The 19318-nt window shown below is 40.3% G+C and overlaps 1 protein-coding gene across 1 annotated transcript in view; it reads right to left on the bottom strand.

Moving 5' to 3' along the window:
* Positions 1-18055, bottom strand: part of LOC146549734 (visinin-like protein 1) — a 29492-nt gene extending 11437 nt beyond the window's left edge. The window contains exon 1 of the mRNA XM_085261803.1: positions 17903-18055. The gene's annotated coding sequence lies outside the window, so the exon portion shown is untranslated. The remainder of the gene's footprint in view (positions 1-17902) is intronic.
* Between the last annotated feature and the right edge of the window lie 1263 nt (positions 18056-19318).

Genomic DNA, 19318 nt, shown 5'->3' with positions numbered 1-19318 from the left:
GGTCTAAAGTTCTTAATATCGTGTTTCCCTCATAAGCATCAGAAATAAATGTTGGCACCAAACAATTTTACAACAATTTTAATGTTATATAAGCCTTAATATCTGATCCTAAAACAGAACACCTACACTATATTTGCTCACCTTATATGAAATTTGTATTATCAGTTAATCACCAGATTAACTGAAGAACTGTGGCATTTATTTCATCCTTTTTACACCCGTCTTGCATTTTACTTGAATATTTGAGCTGATAACCAGCTTCGTGCGACCACTTGATCACACGACTCCCGACTCCTGATCACCAGTGTTAGGTTAAGTAAATCTAGATAACAGAAATGTACCCTGAATAAAATCACTGCATAGTATAGGGCACATGTACTGAAGTAATAAGGCAATTCAGTGTTGTACAGGCGGTAAATCAACAAAAAAAGCCCCAAGGCTCTGCTTTGGGACCACTGCAGTTTACTGTTAATTAGTGCTCTCCCAATATTACTATTACAACCCAATATTGCGGTAAAGCATGTAATACACATGGCAGTCCATAGTGTCCACACTTTGCCTGTCCAAAGTGTTACATGTACCCGCATGCAGAAGTTGCAGGAAGCTGCAGTAACAGCAGAGGGATTTACAAGTATATGCATTTAAGCACCTAGCTTAACCATTTCTGCTCACTACCAACTTCTTGGCTTTAACCTCCTAAGACCCGAACTCTTCCACGGCATGCATCTTTTATTTCTCTTTGATATGAATGTAAAAACAAAGAATGACCAGATTGACCAGTTTTTTTTTTTTTACCTGATTTTTGTTTTTTAGAAAAATGAGAGCCACATATGAGGATAGTCGTTTAAAATTTCGATAGAACAGTAGCAGTATATTGTCCTCGTAAGTGGATATCAGGCCCTTGTAGAGCAAAATTGAGTATTTTGGTCTAAATAACCCAAAATGTGATGTCCACATATGTGGACACCATGTCCTAGGAGGTTAAATATATTATCTCCCCCTGATGGTAATCCAAGTTCTTCATGCAGTAATGCAAGTTCTGCATGCATGTCTATTACCTGTTCTGCAGTGATACTGGGTTGGCTATTATGTTTATATCCTGAATTAAAAAGAAGATTTTATTAAATTTGTAGTCAATCTAACCACTTGCAGCTGTCATTTATTCTAGCCTCAATTGAGCTGCTGAAATTTAATGCTAACAATAAAGCAACAGAGATTTGCACAATATATGTGTGTATATGTGACTTTAGCACTTAGTTCTAGCACTCTTAGGAAACATGCAGCAGATGGACTCGTTTATATGCCGCTATAAAGAGTTCAAAGAGGTTGCAGACCAAACAAGGACTACCAGCAGCAGTCCAAGTGTGGAGTTAAAATCCGTGGAGACCCACTTAAGAGGTAGCTAATTATGTTGCTGTTTAATCTATTTGTCGCAAAGTACTTGGCATGACAGCATCTCCACTATATTGGCCATAAAATGGCCCATTACTCCCATCACCGAGCACATATTCACACCACAGAGGACCACTGCAGTGCCTTCATGACGCCATTCCTGACTCATGGCCCTGTCTGACAGTTTTCACACTCTGGCACCAGGACACAGCCAATACTGCCACAGCCAAGTGGCCACAAAATCCTCAGAGTGTGAGGTCAGTGTAATGGCTGAAATATCATCCTGTCTTACTTTATAGCAGTGAGTCATACAGGAAGAGGCCGCTGAACCCCAAATCACTGCAAACTGCAGAAATATTTTAGACTCTGCATAGCTGTGACAAGGTGAAAGTGCTGTAGTGCAGAGAAAAAGTAATTAGGGACTTCAATAGGTGACAGGTTGTTTTAGCATTACCCCGCTTTGAAAAGGGTGGCTGTCATCTTAGCAGGTTAAAAAGCAAAAAGGAATTCTCTTAACAGCTGTCAAAGAGAAAAGGAAGGCTGTAAAAAGGATTCATTATTGTAGGAGCAATTGAAGACACTGAGGTGTTATCACAACCTTTTACTGCTCCTCTCTACATATACTCAGCAATGCAGACACCTTTGACTTTTTTAGTTTAGAGTTGCTTTAACCTTTAGACTACAACGCCAATTTCACCAAAATTGGGACAGTGTATGAAATGTAAACTCTCATAAACCTGTGTTTCATTTACACAGAATGTAGAAAACATACTGAAAAAAGACTTTTAAAGAAAGTATGAGGTCATTTTGAGTTTGAATGGAGCAACGTGTCTAAGGGCCACCATGTAGCATTCTCTCTTTTATTAACAGTACATAAACATCTGGGAACCGAGGACAGCAGCTGCTGGACTTTTGAAATTTTGCTCTGTCCTGATTTCTAGCTGCTCCACAGTCCTGGGTCACATTTTAACTTATTTTGCATTTCGCAATTCTCAAATTGTTTTCAATCTGAAACCTCTGGACTGCAGGCAGTTCAGCACCACTGCCTGCAGTCTCAGTGGCTCTTCTACTATAATGCCATGCTGTTGTAAGTGATGCAGTATGCAGTTCAGCATTGTGTTGCTGAAATATACAAGGCCTTCTCTGAAAAAAGGGTCATCTCAGTGAGAGCATGTTTCTCTAAAACCCCGTGTATACCTATCAGCATTGATGATAGCTTTTCAGAAGTGCAAGCCCACAGATTCCTCCAGATTCTTTGAATCTTTTGATTATAATAAGTACTGTACATGATGATATATTCACAAGAGATACTGAAGTCTTCACAATGTTGTGCTAACGAACATTATTCTGAAACTGTTCCATGATTTGTAGATGCAGGTTTTTGCTGACTTTTAGATGTGTTGATGAGCAAATTTTTTTTTTCTTGAAACAGCACAATATTTCAGCTTAAACACGTTGATATGTCCACTTCCATAATTTTCCATTCAAATGGATGCTCTGCACACTCTGGTCATATATCACTGTAGGAGTGCAGTGGTGTTTATTTATCTATAACACAAAACAGGCTGTCTGGCGTTACCATCAGCTTGCGTTGCTGTTACCAAGCTGGCAGTTGGCTGTTACTCTGAGCTCATTCGCATCAGCCAGTAAAACTTGAGTAAGCACAACAACTAAGAATAGCAGCGATAAGCAATGCACAACATAAAATGTGAAGACTGTTAACTGACAAAAACCAGCAACAAAAAAACAAATTAGCCAGATTATTTCAGTCCCGTATCTCAAATCGGCAAAACGTTGCAGTAACACTCTGCAGCTAGCATGCTCAGCATGCCCACGTTGTCTATTAAAAGCTAGCTCAAGCTATCTGTTTCCTTTTATAACATTAAAAATGTTGCAGCTAAAACAAGCATAAAACATGGTACTGCAACTGAGATACAGCTTAGCATGAATAATAGGTGGTGCTTGTGCACTGCTCTCACCTGAAACACCTGAAAGTAATGTCTGGGCTGCTCAGTCATAAGTGATCCACGCTCCTACTGCCATCTAAAATTCAGTACTTCCTTGCCATTACATTCATGTGAGAACAGGTGAGTTTTTCCACTGTGTGCAGTGATGCAAAGCACTTTAAATAACAAAAACAAGTATTAACAATAATAATATTAATTATGTAGGGAGCACTGAGTAATGCAAACCAACTGACAGAGATCTCTGCAACTTATAATAACCTTCAAAATATCCAGGTCAGCACACACACAAACCTTTAATTAGCTTCAGAAAAGTAAGGTATAGTCAGTTTGGTGTTCATTAAATGAATATGCACACTTTTTCTTAACGGTCTGAGTCTAAATGACTCAGTGTTTAATTGAGCAAATGTGTACATCACTGACTAAGGTAGCAAAGACAACAAAAAACAAGTTATGCCACAAGCAATTTATTTTGGATTGTACGCTCCAAGGCGCGCGCACACACACACACACAATCCACAGAGTTGGAGTGTTGTTTCTCAGGTCCTACTGGGGAAGATGAGCTTTTATCCCTCTGTTAGTGAAGCAAATGTAGCAGATAATAGAGTTTCCAGAGAAAGACGGCAAGAAGCAAAAACTAGTCAGTCGAGCTGGATTCTTATTCCGTCTAGAAGAATCAGAATATATATGGCTGACAACTCACAAAAACAAACAACTTTAGGGTTCACTGTAATCATTTCGAGGTCGGGTTCTCGTGTTCTGAGCTCATCCTACAGAAGCAGAGATCTAATGGGGCAGAGATTTCGGGAATGGGCGTTATGGAGAGCTACAGTGTTTCTTTTTTCTTAGGCCGTCTTTCATTGCAAATAAGTCAGATTTCTGCAGAGCCAATGTGAAAGACTGAGAACACAGATTAATAGGTGTCCATGTCCTTTTTTTGTTTAGTCTGCCTTAGTTAGGCTTATGTGAGGGCTTAAGGCTGTGCCATTTGTACTTGAAGAAAGAAAAATGCGATCATAAGAATGCATGAAATACAGACTCCACACCCCGGACTCACTTCCCCCTTAAGTGATTTAAAAAGGTCTGCTGCTGCGGTTAGCTGCTCTACTAACTACAAAATAACTGATCAATCAAAGATCGGTGCCTGGCCCAAAACAACACCTGTGCCCATCAAACACAGAGACAGAAACACTGCCGCAAAAATGGTACCAAATGTGGATTAGGATGACACAGCTGCACACTGAGACAGAAATCGTTACTCTTCATCAGCATGTTAAACAGGAATTACGGTGTTTCCTAGACAACTAGTTTGTGATTGTGGCGGGTAGCAGGGACGGGGGGAGTGTGCATGTGCATATGTGCGCCTGAAAAAAGGTACAACAACATTTCCTTAAATAAATTAATAAAAATTTATAATTTGTGACAATAAATAACAATAAAGTATTCAGCTGCCTCTCCAGTCAGTTCCTCATCTTGTAATCTGGCCAGCCAAAACTTTCTCAAAATATCATTAGAATATAATTATATTATACTAATTACAATAATAATACGCAGTGTTGTCTGATGTCTCCTGCATCTTTCCAATCCATGCAGTTTCCTTTGTTGTTACTGATCTGAGGTTAACAGACATACAAAGGCCACATTAGGAAGTTGGAGGTGTGGCAGTTGGAGAATCTTTAGGTTTGGACTTTAATTTTCTGCACTTTGTTTGGGCTTTTTTTTTTTGCTGAGTGGCTCCTAGACGTTGTGGCTGTGTCACAGAGGTGATGCACCAAAAAATATTTTGTGATTTGTTTAGTTGCCAGCTGATTAATGCACTCCTTAAAAGTCTGCAAGGGAGACACCCACTTTTCAGGAAACCCTTGCCACTTACTCTCCAAGCTGTAACCAGTACCGAACAATGTTCACCTTCACAGTTGCGACTGAGCTCCAATCGACACATTTCAAAACCTGTAACTTTTACTTTGAAGTGGAACAGTCTGGGTTTGTGGTTTGCATCATTGTTTCACTGCAGTTTGCAGTTTCCATCCTAGTTTCCAGAGAGATGGAGATAAGTCAGCATCTTCCATGCAAACTACTGGTTACTGTGGTGACCTGCTAGTAACCAAAGCAATTGCAAGGACGATTTCACCAATTTCACACTAGTGACTGCCAGCAACCTGCAGGAACCACTCACTAACTTGTAGTGGAATATACTTTTTATCTAGCAACCGCTGGTTACCAGGGAGTCACTTAAAGAAAAAGCATCATCTGCAGACACAAGGTGAACCAAACAACCAAATAATTTTCCTCAACGTGCTAAACCCCCATGGAGAATGTCATTCGCAAGCAAAGACAATGCTCTTTCTAAATTTTCAAGTCAGATCAATTAGTGAATCCTGAATCCAAGATTACCAGTTTCCAGAGGGACATAATAAATCCTTAACAACCTAAGAAAGGATCCTATTCAATGAGAAATCAGCATCACCTCCTAATGTACTAATATGAGTATGTTTTAATGCCTAAATGCTGCTGTTTCCCTCTAGTGTACAGCCCAGAAAGTCAGCTCTGTAGCTCTTAGCTAAAAGATCAGTTGGTGTGGCAACATGCTGTTGTTCTGCATGATGACGTCTTCGACATTCCATTCACGTCAACACACAGTGCAAACGCACACGCAAACAGACACGCAAACATGTCGGCTTCAACCACAGACCTATTAGGTCTATCACACACTGACAATCTTACCCTTACAGACACTCACACGCTGACACGAAAATGACAGAAGAGAAAAAGGAGAAGAAGAAAAATGAAGAGGCTCCATATAGAAAAGACTGGAGCGGATGACTCAATCTGGATTCACACTTCTCAGAGAGAAGACAACAGACAGAGAGAAGGAGAACCACGGGGAGAGAAAAGGTGATAAAGATGGGAGGATGGAGAGAGATGTGAGATGTCAGGCAGATAAGAAGAGCTTGTAGAAAATTGTCCCAACAGCCATTCAAGAGAGAAAGACGTGTTTCTTATTGAGTCTGAAGGGGCCTTAATGCATGTTCATTCCAGCTGTCAGACTGATACTAAACACTAAGTAAATGCAGGGGACACTCAGTGTGTGTGTGTGTGTGTGTGTGTGTGTGTGTGTGTGTGTGTGTGTGTGTGTGTGTGTGTGTGTTTCCCCAGCATGATGGCATGATCTATCTGACTGGATAAACTGTTAAACCATGCAAGAGTCCACAGTACCTCTTTTTCCCAAATTCACAGCACTATGAGTTTCTCAGAGTGAGATCAGATGGCAGTAAGAAACTGTACACCCAAGAAAACCAACAGGGTTAGCTGTTTGAGCAAGTGCCCTGAAATAAGCTTTTCTTATTTGACAAGGCCTTCCTGTAGTAGTGACAGTGATGGGATTACAAGTCAGTTTTAGTGTTTGGGTCAACATTACACTGAGAGAATTATTCTTTAATGCATATCAACCAAACTCTTTTCTTTTGGGGGGGGTTCAACCTCGACTGAGAACATTAACCTCAGCTTCTGTTTAATGACAGTGATTCATCTTTTCTGCAGTATAATCTAGATCAGAATATCAGAATGTGACACAGCAGGCCAAATCCTGAAAAGGTATCCATCCATGTTTGTTATTTTTTTTAAATAATTTGCCTGAGTTTGCATTTAACCGATGCGTGAAGCTATACATTTTTAGACATAAGTTTTAATGGCCGCCGTTTTCTTTGTCAGTATTTATTACACGGCGTGCTGCAGGGAAAAGCCTGTTCTAACGTTAGAGTCTAAGGTTTATTTTTTAGCACCTGATGGCTCTTTTTTGCTTCTCATCTGTCAATACTTTGCATACTATTTCACGTGATTCAGTTTATTTTGAAAAGTCTCAACAGGATCTTGAGCTTTATTGTGAAAGGTTTATGTGGAAAATAAACAAGCGGACACGCGATGGTTTTACCGTCGTTGTTGCTAACGTCAACGCATAAAAACAGGCGCTTGGCCGTCCGTAGTGTGGTTATATTAAATATAAGAGAAAGAGAGAACTTTAAGAAATGAATATAGCCTCTACAGTGACCATCAAAACAGTGAAAAAATATTGCTGTAAACAGTTTAAAAGATCGTAAACAAACGATAACATAAAATGAAACGATAGATGTTTTTATATCGTCATCCGATATATATCGTTATATCGAACAGCCCTATGTCAGAGTAGTTGTTTTATGCAACTAAACTGGTGTACACCTCAGATTTACCACTAGTCAAGTTAGAAGTGTCTGATGTTGCCCCAAACAGGATGGCGCTGTCACAGTTCTGGGTCATTTGTGTGTGTTTTGATAATATTTTGTATTATGGTTTATGTTCAGGTTCATTTATAGTCATAGTTATTCTATTTTGGAGTTTCTTACAGACCCTGTTTAGTTTTTGGATTATTAGGTTCCCCCTTGTGTCTTTGCCCTGTGTCTCTCTGTGTTTATGTGACCGCTGTGTCCCCCGGCCCATCATGTCCCCTCTCATCTGCTGTTCCTCCACTCCTCTCTCAGTCTTGCGTTCTTTCATTTCCTGTTTTATTGTGAAGGTCATATGTTCCATGTTCAGTGCGTTTAGTTTATCATCCCTGGTCTCGTCATGTCTAACTTGTGTCAACTGTGTTCCCCATGTGTTTTCTGTTCCCTCATCATTGCACTGTGTATTTAATCCTCTGCCTCCCTCCGTTCAGTGTTGCGTTCTCCCTCACAGTTGTGTGTTTCCCCGTGTTCTTCCCCATGTTTTTGTTATTATTTTCCATTCTCAGCAAATAAAGCTGTGTTTTGAGTTCATGTTCCGCCTATGAGTCTGCGTTTGGGTCGTACACTGCCTGCTGCGCACAGCCGATTCGTGACAGGTGCTGCTATGCAAGGCAAAATGCCCAGATTTGGTACTCTATGTATCCAATGCTGAAATCAGCTACAGCTGCCTGTACCAGCACACCTCAGTCAAAGCAGCCATGCCAATGGAAGAATAATAATAGAAGAATTTTTATTGCAGTAGAATAATATGAAAAACATTAATTCACCCAATATTAAAACCAATAGTCATTTTGTCCTGCTCTGTAAACATGCTTTTCAGTGTTGTTTAGTTGGGCGTCTCTATGGAGACTGACTAGCTTTGGGAGACAGCCTCCAGTGGTCATTCAAGAAACTGCAGTTTTTTAGTTTTCAGGTTAGTGAAACTTTTTCACCCTTCGTGGCTGCCGATTGTTTTCCCAAAAAACAGATTTATTTATTCATTTACATTTACATATAAATGTTTTTTTCTAATTCTCTTTTGTGTTTTGATCGCTCTCTTGCTTCACTTAAATAAAGGCAGAGGAACCTTCAGTGCCTGCATTGACCATATCATATGGGGATGCTGTTTATCGTGCCACTGCAATACTTTATTTGAATTCACACAGTTCTTCGATGGAGTCCAAATATTTTTCTTCACAGACACTCAAGAGACTACACACAAGGAACAAAACAAGGGTGAATACACAGTCATTATGATGAGGCTCATGCGGGCTGGCTTTAACCAAACACATCCCAGAGGGGACAATGTGTTGGTGTCCCAGCGACTGAAAATGATTAGCTGGCAAAAGCTGTAATTGAGTTGGAAAGGAAGCAAAAATGGCAAGCTGGGCTCTCTTACAGTCTTTAGTTTTGTCTGTGTGTGTGTCTGTGTGTGTGCTCAGTGTTTGCAGTGGCAATAACCTTTGTGAGAGTGGAAAAAGTACGATGGACCGTAGCAGCAATAGAGGAACAATCAATCACATACCAGTCCAATACCAGCCTCCCTATGAACTGCACGGTCCAGTGTGTGTGTGTGTGTGTGTGTGTGTGTGTGTGTGTGTGTGTGTGTGTGTGTGTGTGTGTCTTTTCAATAGAGAAAGCAAAGGAAGTGAATAAAAGAAGACAGAGATGTCTGATGAGACATGGACTGCCTTCCTATTGATATGTGAATGAGAAACCCCAACCAGAATGGTCTTTATGGCAGCAGACCAAGTCATCAAAAATGAAATTGAACAATATGTCGCCTTGACAACAGCTGCCCAGCTCACTGCCAAGCCACCATCCGGGATGGAGAATGAGGCTTTCGGCCAATCGAAATAGTCCCTCTGCCAACTGGACCTGACGAAATGGCTGACAGATATATGAGCTGGATCTGTGATTTTATTGAAAATCTAAATATGTACCAGAGTCTTCCACATCCCGCGTGACGCTGATGTGTTTTGATTAGATATTGCTGAAGTGAAGAGAGGGCCATTACACTGTGGAAAACATCCAAACTGATTCAATTCTCATGCAGTCATATGATGAAATGTTAGAGGAGGGGGGAAAAGGCTAATCGTCCTCTATGTGAAAAGTTGACAAGTTATTTGTGCTTTCTGCTGCCCTTTTTGACATAAGCTTCAGAATAATGACATGGTTGTGTTTAAACTTTTCAAGCATATTAGTCGTCCTTCCAATCAGAGTGGTATCTTTTTCCTTGCAGCAGCCTTTTTGCACTTACCTGTATTGCATTCTCTTTTTTTTCTTTATCAGCTCTTCATCCAGAGCCTCAGATGATATTTTCCTGGTTTTAGCTCTATTCCTTAAAATGAGCTATGAACTAAAACCATGCACCCAACATTTGAGGTATGAACCCAGACCATGATCTTTGAGAGTCATTACATAGCTAAATCTTAGAAGAACTATTAGTAAGCAGGATTTTCCAGAAAAGTTATTAACCCTGGGACCTTCAAGTGGCATCAGAAATGACTATTTCATCTTGCACTTAGTTAATGTAGTGGTATTAATCCCATTTAATGCAAATTCTGAGGCACAGACGAACGGCGGAGGTGTATTGGCCTTGGTACATCTCCGTCTCTGGAGAGAAACTGAGGGAGAGACAGCCCACAACAGCAGGATTGCAGAGGTTAATGTCTCTTATATAAGGCACAAAATGACTTCTTACAATTATAAAAGGACATGTTGTTTCCTACAAATATAGTCTCATATTTAATCTCCATATCAGGTTATATCATAGCATGGTACGTGCTGCAGTAAGGACAGATTGCTATAGAAACACAGCTCACCTCAACACTGTTCAAATGCTAATTTAGGACTAGGAAAGCCTGGGGAGAAACACAGGGGACAAAACAGCTGTGTGCATGTACCCTTATGAATCATTTTCTCATCTAACCTTTAACCATCATATCTAAAAGATCAGTATTTTATTTATTGCCACAATTGCTGCACATTTTCTGAAGTCTGGATGATTCATTTCTGACTGCTGCACTAATTGTTGTCTATTTCTATAATTGTTGTCTTAAGTATTCCAGCAACTTATAAATATTGGGGATAAATATTGTGGTTTGTACTCTCTCTTCTCTCTCTGTCTATATGGAAACTGTTGTTTACTTTTGGGCCACATGTCACCAGTGGCTAATATTTCCCCCTTTGTCTGTCTTTATAACCTGATAGTATGTGATGGTGTTTTTGCCTCAAGTGATGAAATATGTTTGTTCTTTTCATGTTTCGATGGAACCACTTTCTTGCGTATTTTGCAACTGGACTTTGTTGGAGGTTCTTGAGGCAGCTCTCTTTTTAGGTACCAAAATTCTCACTGGAAGCTGACATAGGACACTGCCATCTTGTGTTCAAAAAAACAAGCAAGATGAAGAAGATTAAGAATAATATCTCTGAGAAATAACTGTGTGTGTTAAACTATGTTTAACTACCTACTTTGCTAATAAATCACATTAAATTTTAATTTTAATTCATATTTAACTATTAAAAGCTGTTTGCTTTTTTTAGATGTGTGGTCATCAGAGAACAGCTCCTACAAACATGCGGTTTTATAAATTATCAGAATATAAAGTGTTTAAAATTAGCTCAGCCTGAAACATCTGCATAGACCTTAACCACATAGAACAAACTAAACTGAATGGCTGTCCACTATTAAAGGTAGACACTTTCTAAGTTTGGATACAAGAAATAATTCATAGTGGATAACTGTATGGAAATCATACTTGGTGAACACATTTCAGCCTGTCACTTTTAGGGGTACACCACTGAATCAGATGGATGTCAGCATCAACTGATATTAGCATTGTAGACTGGTATCAGCAAATATCAACAAATACATTTTCTGATATGTCGGACTTTTGCTGAATGTGTTTACATTTAGTTAACTGTTTCAAAACAGTGTGATGAATAACTTGTAATACTCAAGATGTATCTGTTTTCTTGTTTTAGCAAAAGATATAAAAAAAACCCCTCATAATTAAATTATATAAAATATTGGCATTACTGTACCCGGTGGCCAAATTATTGTTTAAAAGATTGTCGCTAACTCAGAATATCACAATATATACCTCCTTAGTCATTTTCCTCATTGATAGGTTCATATAAAAATATTCCAACATTTAAAAAGGTAGAAAAGAAAATCATACATTCCCCTATGAGTCTTCCTTCTCTCACCCCCAACCAGTCAACCAGCAGATGGCCCCGCCCCTCACTGAGCCTGGTTCTGCTGGAGGTTTCTTCCTGTTAAAAGGGAGTTTTTCTTCCCACTGTCGCCAAAGTGCTTGTTCACAGGGGGTCGTATGATTGTTGGGTTTTACTCTGTATGTATTATTGTAGAGTCTACCTTACAATATAAAGCGCCTTAAGGCGACTCTTGTTGTGATTTGGTGATATATAAATAAAATTTTATTTAATTTAATTCTTTCAGTTGTGAAATAGTTAGACAGATTTGGAGGAATAAGGGGACTAGTGCAACTGCATTGGTCGTTAGCAGATTGCCATGATCGCCTGGAGCTTGCATGGCAGATACTGACAGATCTGCAAACACTTGCCATTTACTCTCTACCCGATTGAAAAAGTCTGACCAAAAACAGAGAATATTAAAAGTAAAAATTTTATCTTACAATTGAACCAAAATATTTCAAAAGGCACAACAAAATGGTCCCTACTTCCAGTTTGCATCGCATTATTCACAGTCTTACTGTTGCTTAGCAACCCATTCTCACTCCCAAAGCGTAACATTTTACGCTAGGTGACAAATCGTCACCATATTACGTTTTCGGCTACCCACCACGTTCCTAAATGACGACCTCGGAAAAAGAGGAAATATGAGAACCGTCTGGACTGAACCTACACATGTTCGCTCTTTTTCTTCAAATCGCTTAGAAACACGCTATTTAACATCATTAAAGTCCTGGTTAAGGTCAGGAATAAGGTTATGGTCAGGGCTAGGGATAAGGTTAGGTTTAGGGCTGGAATACAGGGCTGGAACGTCTATTACCGCGGGAGCGTCATTGCACTGGATTCCAGCCATAACCCGCCGCGTACCATAAAAACGCCGAAGGTCTCCTTTCGCGTTCCTCAGGAACGCCGCGGGACGTGACAAAACGTCGACATGTTACGCCTCGGGAGTGAGAACGCTCTGTGCTTAGAGAGCAGTTGGCAAGTTGCTGCTGACAAGTCAGCATCTGAACAATTTGTTGATGATCAAAGCGATCACGAGAATATTTTCAGTGGACTGCATACTTTTTTGTGATTAATTTCATCCAACAGCAACCAACTGGCAACCACTGAGAGAATTTACATTGTTCACTAGCAACCACTATTTGACAGGCAGTCACCAACCAGTCTCTAGGCCTGTGTGACCCAAAAGACAGTTTATAGTGGTAATTAATTACAAATTAACATAACTAATAACTCACAGATGAAAAAGGGAAAAAACCTTCGCATGCAAGACTCATGATTCCACCACCAACGTGGTGGATTGAAGTGGAGATCGTTGATTTCCTGTACACAGAAATTAATCAGCACCTATGAGACCAAGTGCACAAAAAATGTTTTTAGGGACATGAAAATAAAGGTAGAAAGTTTGTGTCCAGATGAGAGACGATCACATGGCTGACAGACAGAGGAGTCAGACACTTTAACAACTAAGGACAATTTTAGTATCAAGGCTCACATAAACTGCTTATTTTAAAGTGTGGGAGGGAGCCTCTAACAGCGGTGTCCATTAGTAACTGTGGGTGTTCATTAGTTATTCATCAATAATACCTAACTCCTTCACTCAACATTCCTTTGTTTTCCCACAGCCAATGTCATCCATTCAGAAGCAGACAGGAGCTAGGACTGTGCCCCCCACTCCCTTGCCACAGTAATTTTTTTCTACCGCAACATCTGCCTCCCTGGCTAATAAAGCACGAGACAGGAATGGACGAATCAATCAGTCAAGAGACGCGCATGCAGCAGCTCATGCCAGCTGCCCTCACAAACACAAAGCACACACTGAGCCAGTGATGCATGAGACAGATGCACAGTACACCTGGCCACAGGCTTACAACAAAATGGAAGTGATACAAGGGGAGAGAATAAAAAAGAGGGAGATGTGTGGGGGGAGGTGGGGAGGGGGGGTCAGTGCATCTTTTATCCACAGATGTAGGACATGAAAAAAAAGGGGGGGAAAGAGGACACTGGAAAAACAAACAACACATTCAAATGAACAGTCACATACAGGAAATTGTAGTGTAACATGTTCCTGCGAGCTGATATTATTGTACTACACAGAAAGTGGATCAATAGGTCATTCTTTCCGGGGGGAAGAGCATGTAACGATAATAATGTGTTTTCCTTTCCAGTGATCTGTCACTCAGTCAGCTGTTGTGTGTAACTGTAGCTTCTTTCCACCCACTGTTGGAAATAACAGTGGCGCTTCGGCTGTGTTTAACAATGCTGCAAAGATCAGGTGATCAACCTACCGAATGTTTAGGGAACAGCCTGCTGCTGCTATTATGTAATGAGTACAAGGACATCAAAATAAATGTCCCTGCTATGGATTGCTCTGAAGCGAAGTAACAAACATGGCAGTTTTGCAATCAGCCACAGTACGTTACCTGATACCGTTTTCAACTTGTGAATTTTCTGTCTTTCCACAAGTCATCCTGGCAACATGTGGCCCTGGAGACACCTACTGGACTTTTTTAAGTACTTTGGGTGATGTAAACATAACAATCATGTAAGATGCAGTCACGAAACATTACAAGTGTGTAGTTAAGATCAAAATGAAAGCCATGTTCAAAGATGGTAGACAGATAAAAATACAACTTCAGGATACCCCTAATGCTTTGAACCGGATGCAGGAGCCAATCAGATGTTTTGTAAGGTGGCCTTTGCCGTATTTCACCAGATTAGGATCTGGGGTTATTGGCGTAGGGATGCACCCAGCTATTCTGATGCTCATTCAAAGCTAGCTATTGTAGCCGTGAGCTGATTTATGGAACTGTGCCATTCAATTGAACATGTTTGATGCTTACTTAGCCATCCATTAGTGGTACACCGATTCCCAGAAAAACCAATAAGGACGGATCTTCTTCTACAGGACCAAAGAAGCCAATGGCAAAAGGGCCAACAATTTCTTCAATACACAGCAAATTATTGAATATCCTATCACAACTAGCGACCGTCGAATGTCAACTCGTAGCAACAACTGGCACTAAGCTAAGTCATACATTTCTAAACTATGAGTGAGCAACTGAATGACTACCAGTGTAACGAATGATACTGCAACCAAACTGCTAATCTGAACAAAAGTACCGAGCCACCTACACATTACACCGACAGGAGCTGCACACGCATAGAAAACCAAGCCACAAGGCTTCCAGCATACAGTGTTTATGCTAATGTTAGTCCCATGTCGCTCAATGGAGCGGACTTCTAAATACAGTGGGAGAACAAACCTGCAGGTCACACTGAGATCATAAAAATTTAAATGTATGAATTTATTTTACTTCTCTGCATTTAAAAGGAGACAAATACGAGGAATAAAAGTAAATCAGTAATTACTAAAAAAGAATAGTTGAGAAAATAAGGAAATTATTGTGAAATGCCAGAGCTTCACAGCATTATTCAAGATATTTTTAACTGTTATATTTTGTGTTTTCCTTTACATACTTAAAGACAATTTAACCATAAATTGATACCCAGTGAGCAAAAACTTGTGTGACAGAAGCTGCAGAAGATGACTTTGCATCTAAATGTTGAGAAATGGTCAAAACATGAAGGATAAAAAGCCTCTTTCCAGCTAAAAATGGTTGAAAAGTGAAAGAACACACTTTCACCTCAACACCTCTAAAAGCCATAGGTTTGGACTGGCCAAAGGCCTGTATTAATAAGTTCACCATGCTTCACACAATGAGACCGAAATATAATTTAAAACTTTAAAACCTTTTTTTAAATATTAAAAATACAGAATGGCTCCCAATTTATTACAAACTGTAATATAAAACTGGTCCTTGTTATCGGCAGTTAGCCTAAGTCAGGGTATGTGTATCCTAGTGGAACTCGAAAAGGATGAATCATTGCAACCCTAACTTTCACTTATGAGATTGTGTCCTTTCTTTTTTCAAAAATCTTTCCACAGTCCTGAAAAACAAATTTAGAAGTAATGGGACATTTTTTTAGAGACCATGACAACATCCATGTACATCTGGGTCTTGGTGGCTAACAGCAGAGATTCTCCAATGGTCATTTTCCCGGCCAATTTGAAGTTCTGTTTTTCGTGATCTGCTGATATCGATTTTCTATAACTAAAAGCAAATACAAGCAAATTATGTTTAATGCAGCATTTTAATTTTCAAAATAAAAAGTGATTAATCTTTACAACTTCTCCCAAACTCCAGCGACTTATGGGATCTTTTCTCACTACTCTGCTCTGCTAATGTATGTTTCTGTACGCCCACCTTTACCCAAAACATCCTACCTTACCAAACAAAAGCTCCCACAGCGTTTATATGACAGAACAAAAGTCAGCTACTTACATTATTTTTCAGCATGTTTATAACTTTACCACATCGCCCCTTTTGTACTTGTCTCCATGATTTTCCTCACACCTGTTGATCCCACACTGCTGGTTTGAATCTGTGCTTTGGATAGCTTTAGCTTTAGCAACTTTGCCTTTGTTGGCTTATTAAAATGTCCATGTTCGCCAGGGCGATGGTGATTTAAGTTTTGTATTAGGTTTGTGGTTCTGGACAGTTTACTTTGGAAAACTTTATAACTCCAGTTACAATAAAACTTTTACACTAATATTATGTTGGCATTTGGCTGTGAGTGTTAGCACAACTATTTACCTGTGCAGCTGTACGTGTGTTGCACATGAATGAAACAAAATGGCTCATAATGGGACACAGATGAGCCTGACTGGCTAGTCACCGGTCCTGGCCAACCACGCTGGAAACTGGACGATCCCAGCCCCTGGCCAGTCAATCGGTGCATTAAAAAAACTCAAATCTTAAACTTAAACACAAAAACAGAGCAGTGAAAGTGTACCGTGTGGGTCTGAGACCTGTCGTGCACTAAGGACCGGCTGCTCCTCAGTTAAAGGCCAGCAGCCAAAGGACTGCAAAGCCAAAATTATTTGTCACTGCCACAACCATACCATCACAGATGTGCTTGTGTCTTGTTATTTTTATGTAATAATGCTTTTTTTTTTAAAAATTATCTCAAACACCATAAATTATGTGCAGACTTATCATAGAAATAGAAATACAGATAGAAACACACGGTGCAATACTTTGATGCATGTGATTTGACTGTTTGAAGCCCAGGAGGCCACCAGTGATGTGAACAAGCACTCACTCACTCACACACACACACACACACACACACACACACACACTCATTTAAAGCTGGTCTTATTGATTGTCCTGGTATCATCCAGAGGACTGAATTATGTAGATAAAACTAAACTACCAGCTCAGCCTGCTTTGATCACCCATATCTGCCTCACTCTGCACTCTCACAGGTCAGCACAAATGACTCACGGATACAGTTTTCTCTCGCAAACACACAAACACTGACTCCTGATATTCATCAGTTACATTTAGCGCAACCATCCACTCAGGGGGCAGTCAGAGCCTCCATGTATTTGCTAAAAACAGCAGGATATGCAACTACCATGCTTATATCAAGCCATTAACAGAACATAGTCAGAGTCCAGTTTCAGTCTTGAAACACGGAGTGAGCTTTATTTTGTTCAGCCACTTATTGCTCCTAAAGCATGAAGGGCATCCTAGCTCTGACTTCCCAAAGCTACATTTTCAGGTAAAGGCAGAAGAAAACAGCATATTCTTTAAAAATGACTCACCCAATGTAACAAACGCCAGGGTGATAATGACTGCTGTCATCACCAGAGTGCCTCTTTTGTTTTGAACAGGGAAACGTGGACCCAAGTTCAATTGCCTCTACAGCCCCAAGTGTCCTTGAGCAAAACACTTGAAGCTCTATTTGCTCAACAAATACAGTCCAGTCTACCTAAAACACCGACTTTGATTCATTTGCAGTGACAAATTATCACAGTGATACAAACAGGGGAGAGAGTTAAGTTCATCCTTTCTGGATAATAGCCAACAGCAAAATAGTGTCCATGACTTCTTGTTTTAATCTCTTTTTTAGAAATTAAAGGCAGATTTGACACATTTTCACTACCACCTGTGCACGTTAATATGACGATGAAAACAGAGTATTTACAAATATGCCAAATAAATGTCCTCCACTTACCCTGTAACGCGTGGAAGAAGATTAAGCTCCTTTCAGCCAGAAAACAAAAGCCTCTCTTTTTCTTTCCAGCTATTCTCGCGGCGGTGTTTTGCTCCAAAACAGTTGTTCCCTTATGTAAAATAACCTTCGCGTTAACTCACCTCTCTCTCTGGAAGCAGATGAATGAACCGCTGCGTCTCCCTTGCCAACACATTTGCATAAAGCCCGCCTCTCCGACCCGGAGATTGGCTAGGTTTCCGTTTAAAGGTGGACCCCTTTTAAGTGATTCGACGGAGCCGCATGTCAATAAAACAAAGAGCGCACAACAAGCGCACGCGCCTGTGCCCTCGCGTCCTGTCTCTGTAGCACCGCGTGCGCAGCAGAGAGAGAGAGAGAGAGAGAGCCCAGTAGTGAAAAACTGTAAAGAACAACACATCTCCAGCGAAAACAGAAATACACACGACACATGTTCGTTGTCCTGTGTAATTTTCTGGTACTTCTCGCTCAAATTCGCCATATTTTATTTTATTATTTGTAAACTTTGTCCTTTAGCTCCTATAACATGGTGGATATTTACTTATCGGAACAGACAGGGAACCTGGGCCCATAAGGTCACAAAGAATTAGACACCAGACAAAATAGCAAAACTACAGAACTCTTAACTGTAACACTCATGACAGGCACCTTGAATGAGATCAATCACTGTCACCGTGGAAATTGTTTCGTTGTTAAAGAACGTTACATGTGGTTTTCAGGATTTCCATGTGGCTGGTGATTGATGGTGGTGACAATGGTGTAAGGGTCAAAAGTTATTTGTACACTTCTCATCCTTATTTGTTGCAATCTTGGCTTCGCCAGGAGGAAACATAGCCTATACCATGTCAGAATAGACTGTATAAAAGTCAGATGTCGTTTGTGGGACTGTGACAGAGCGTTCTCACTCCCGAGGCGTAACATTTCGACGTTTCGTCACGTCCCGCGGCGTTCCTGAGGAACGCGAAAGGAGACCTTCGGCGTTCTTATGGTACGCGGCGGGTTATGGCTGGAATCCAGTGAATGACGCTCCCGCGGTAATAGACGTTCCAGCCCTGTATTCCAGCCCTAAACCTAACCTTATCCCTAGCCCTATAACCATAACCTTATTCCTGACCTTAACCAGGACTTTAATGATGTTAAATAGCGTGTTTCTAAGCGATGTGAAGAAAAAGAGCGAACATGTGTAGATTCAGTCCAGACGGTTCTCATATGTCCTCTTTGAGCGAACATGTGTAGATTCAGTCCAGACGGTTCTCATATGTCCTCTTTTTTCCGAGGTTGTCATTTAGGAACGTGGTGGGTAGCCGAAAACGTAATATGGTGACGATTTGTCACCTAGCGTAAAATGTTACGCTTTGGGAGTGAGAACGGGGTTGACTGTGAAGTGAAGATAACATGGAA

The sequence above is a fragment of the Mchenga conophoros genome, linkage group LG22 (assembly GCF_057382185.1).
Source record: "Mchenga conophoros isolate Kocher_MC1m ecotype Shallow Benthic linkage group LG22, M_conophoros_male_GT1.1, whole genome shotgun sequence".
Taxonomy (NCBI): Eukaryota; Metazoa; Chordata; class Actinopteri; order Cichliformes; family Cichlidae; genus Mchenga; species Mchenga conophoros.
The sequence above is the reverse complement of the archived record's forward strand: the minus strand, read 5'-3'. Positions and strand labels throughout refer to the sequence as shown.